Genomic DNA, 4,800 nt, shown 5'->3' with positions numbered 1-4,800 from the left:
CCCCAGGCAGGATTGATGGGGGGATAGGGCCAGGGAGAAGGCAAGGATTTCACAGTCAGGTAAATCATCCGTCGACAAGATGGTACAAGGAATGTGCCTTTTAATGATAAGTGCCACTCCGCCTCCCCTTCCCTTGCATCTGTCTCGACGAAAAATAGCATATGAGGGAGGGATGGCAATGGCCAGATCAGGTTCCGAGCCCTCACCGAGCCATGTTACTGTGAGAAAGAGACAATCTATGTCATCTTGTGTTAAGAGATTATATATGTCGAGAGCGTGCTGAGGAAGAGACCTAGTATTTAACAAGGCGCAGTTAGTACCTAAAAGAGGGAGCTTGCCAGGACAGGGAATTGTGGGGTCCGGCATCCACCCACACGTGGGGCACTTAGTAATATCCCCAGCAGAGTAGGGGATAGCTCGCTGACATGGAGCAGTGTGTACATTGTAAGACAGAAGATCATCTCTAGTGTACATCGAGCCAAGAGCTAAAAGGAACCCACCAGAAAACGTTCCCGAGCGCTTCCGGGACGCTGACGGGCGCAGACGGGCTGACTCAGGCGAGACTCCGGCGCAGCGACGGCGCCCCCGCAAACGCGACCGCTAGCGCGGTAGAACACTGTTTCCTAATATGTGGTACACTAGAGCGCTCCCACCACTCTAGCCCCCACTCAAGATGGCCGCCGAGTGCAGAGAAGCCTGAGCCCGGTTTGAAGCTCTAACGGCAGCTAGCGCCGTGATAGATGGGCGAAAATGCGTGCAAGTGTATCAGAGGTATGCTGAGTGCATTTACAACATGAAAATCACACAGTTTTAAAATTAATTAAAAATCACAAAAAACGATCCGTTTTGCTCAAGGAGCACTGAATACAATGCACATGCTCTGTGCTTCACCAAAATCGATTCTGACTGGTATAAGGGATAGAAGGATAGAAGTTGTGTGTATCAACCCACACTCCCAAATTTCTGACTGCTGATTTAGGAGCCGGAGACTGATCCAGTATCATAGGCCACAGGAGAGGCCCCCACCTCCGAGAGTGTTTGCCCATGGTTAAATCCTCTGTTTTAATAGCATTTAGTTTCAGATAGTTCATCCATTGTACCACTGTTGTCAAACAATTCCTGAAGTGAGAGGGGCCCCACTCCTCGGGTGACGAGAATGGCAGAATAAATTGTGTGTCATGAGTATATGACACCAAAGACAGACCAAAAGATTCTATAATGTCCGCTAACGGTAGAACGTAGACATTAAAAAGCATAGCTCTTCATGCAGAAACTTGGAGGACCCCAAACTCCAGTTAGCGCTTAGTGGATGAGAAGGGTGCAAATATCAGTTGGAAGGAACAGCCGTTCAAAAAAGACATAAACCAGGCAAGAGCATTGACCTGAATCCCAATCTCACTCAATCTGTTCAACAAAACCTTATGGGATACCGTGTCAAAACCAGCGCTTAGGTCTAATAAAATCAAAACCTCTGACCTCCCCATGTCCACAGTCTGGCGAAGCCTGGGCAGTGCTGTCTCAGTAGTGTACACCTGCCTAAAGCCAGTTTGAGAAAAGTGCAGTGAATGATGTTCCTTCAGATTCTTCACCAATTGATTATCAATAAAATTCTCCAAAACTTTCCCCATAAACAGCAAAAGCGATATTGGCTGATAGTTTTCAGAAAACGTATGGTCTAAAGTGTTTTTTTCTGTAAAAGGATCACCTTATCATGTTTCTAGCAGGATGGACCTCTAAGGGTGAAATGGAGAGATTTAGAAATCTACGAAAATGTGGAAAAAAACAGAGCCTGCCATTTTTAAAGTATAAGGCTTTGCTAGGTCACATTGTGAACCAGATTTAACTTTTGAGACATAGTTTGAAGGCCCTCTAAATCCAAAGGCTCTGCCCTTAGACACTGGGTTACACAACCAGATGTTAGCATACACACAGGACGCCCCTTCACGAAATTTGAAAAATGGTTTATAACCAGACAATCGGACAAACGTTTATTGTTAGACATATATGCTTTTTTAATTATACCCATACAGTGAAGTTAGATGCCAGCGCAGCGCAGGTGGGAGACAGAATGTGCCCGGGAATTTTCCCCAAAAGAATGACAGGACATCGTACACAGAGCTAGAGCCTCCTCCTGCAGCACGGCAGGTAAGGAGATGTTCCCCAAAATAGCACATTACTGGTACTATACCCCAGACAGGGTGGCGAGCTGGAAACCAGGGGGAGACCCTTACTGTTGGCACCACTGAAGCCAAATAGGCACCTTGACCCGTCTGCTGGGGGAATGCCTCAAGATACAGCCCTTCTGGGAATCCATACTACCTGACATAAACACTACCTATGACACCGACCTGCCATGATTTCCAAGTTACATATTACTTGGCCTTCAGAACGCTTTAACATACCCCCTGGGATCATGCAGGGGAAGAGCTATTACGCTGGCTTTGGGGGCAGCCAAACAGGTGATATTGACCAGGTGGGGCAAAGAGGGCATCCGACCAGGTTGGATAGGCTGCATAAGTTATGGGAGGTAGTAGGAATGGAGAAGATAACGGCTAGCATATCACATAGACTCCCTTGGTTTGATAAAACCTGGAAATCCACATTGGAGTTCTCATCAACTGAATTTAATGAACTTACATGCCCCATTTACTTACACATGCTCAGACTTACTAGGGATCTCTCCCAAGACCCGAAGATAACCTCGCAACAGGAACTCAAGCCATAAGAGGATGCCCACTAGCGACACATGGCAATAGCCAGTGCTGGGCATCGCACCCCCCCCCCCACTCTCTTTCTTTCCTAGTCAGTATCCTTCTTTTCCTCATCTATGTTATGATGTTTCCCCACCGGCCTGTAGGATGTAGGTGGTGGTTTTTGTTCTGAAAAGACAATAAAAAGATGTCAACCATAAATCCAAAGCCTCAAACTCTTCTAGGTGTGCCTTCAAAGGGAGTTTCAATATAGTGATGTGAGACGGCATAGAGATAGCGTCATCCACAGAAAAAATTGAGTTGATGTCTTTTACTGTTCTTACAAAGTAGTCTGCAAACATGTAACTCTTCTAGTTATCAATATAAGCCACAAGAGAGTTGACAATTGCCTTTATCAAGCCTGTATATTTGGACCTGTCCATCCCTATGCCTGCCCATGCGGTAGAAGCTGTGATTCTTATTAATGAGCGCGGGGAACCCCTAAAATCTTACACTCTTACAAGGGAGCAGGACTTTAATAGCCGGTAAAGCCCAGCTACAAAGGGCTATTAGAACATTCTGCCACTAGAGGGCAGAATGTTCTAACAAATAAAACAAAAGTGTCTTGGAGCCCGAGGGGGTTTAAATCCCCTCGAGCTCCGAGAGGCCTTTGTTCACAGCAATAGCTGTGTTCAAAAGCAACATTGGAATGTTGCTCTGATGGCCTTTACCGGCCAGTAGAAGCAAGGAGCACTCCATTGTATTCAATTGAGTTCTCCATATTCCAATGTTCTAATATGTTCTAATATGTCTTTAAAGTGTTTGTACCGCTGGAGAACTTGGGATTGAAACAGTGAGGATTTGCAATCAGCAGTGGCCGGATACTTCAGTTCGTCTTCTTGGAGTAATTGTCAAACTCTCAGTCTTACCAGCAAACTTTATTCTTCATCACTAAGTGTCCATTGATTCTCTTGGGTTGCTCAGGGTACTTTGAAAATCATAATGTTCTAAAATCATTGTTCTTATATGACCTTGCTTTTTGTTGAAAGACTTTTGAGCATTCACGATGTTTACAAAATGTTGTTCATGCTTCGCACCAAACTAAGTGTAGGAGTTTTGTGCATTAATATTATTTTCTACATTATTAACAATGTGGATCTACACTCAAATTTATATGAGTACACTCATATGACATTATAGCCTTTGAAACAATTTTGTTATGACCTGTTGAAGTGTATTTTCTTGGCTTATGCCAATTAGGCCACTGCTAGCCTTTGACACCATCTTGTTCAAAATGGATGACTCATCCTGCACGTTCACTGTTTATTTCTGCTGCCCGTATTCATGCAAATTATGTTTGTTTATTTCCAAGTGATGTGGTTTTTGCTGTTCTCGAAGAAAACTTCTCTAACATGGGTTTAGTAATCCTTCAGCTGGTCAAGGTCTCTTCCGCTTCCTCACTGTATTGCATTGATTCACCTTAGTTCACGGTTGTTTTGTAACTAGTTAGTTCTAACATCTCTGGATGATTTCAGTCCCTTCTGATTGAATCAATGTTCATGTAGTGGGATAGTGTTTAGATGGTAAGGCAGTATGATGCTCTATTTCTGCGTTCTGATTTGCCGAAATGTTATTCTTTTGCTCACATCACGATGAATATGCAGTTTTCATTATATCCTAAGAGAAGATTTCCTATATAAACCCTCAATCACCCTGGTGGGGAGCCACAGCTCCTAAGATGACTTTCAGATGCTACTAGGGATGCTGTCCAATTTCTCACTGATTATGCTGCCATTGGAACTTAGTATAGTTCTTGGTTTTGCCTACCATTCTGTAGTGCCCAATTACTGAGTGCCTTCATGGCAATGACTTTATGCATCTGCCCTTTACAATCTCTGGATTGAACTTTTTAATTTTTGTAATAAACCTTTCTAAATTTTATATTTCCATTCTAGACCTCACTTAGTGAGTCTTTCCTTCCTTTTTAGGTCTCGCCTGAGCCAGCGCATGCGCTGCTCTGTCGAGACATTTAGTAAGCGGGCTTTTAAAAGTCCGACCACACGCTTTTGCTGGTCTCAAGCTTGCGGTTACGCGCGTGAACACGCGCACA

Source organism: Triturus cristatus, chromosome 2_2, assembly GCF_964204655.1.
Source record: "Triturus cristatus chromosome 2_2, aTriCri1.1, whole genome shotgun sequence".
NCBI classification, from domain to species: Eukaryota; Metazoa; Chordata; class Amphibia; order Caudata; family Salamandridae; genus Triturus; species Triturus cristatus.
Note: the sequence above shows the minus strand (reverse complement) of the source record.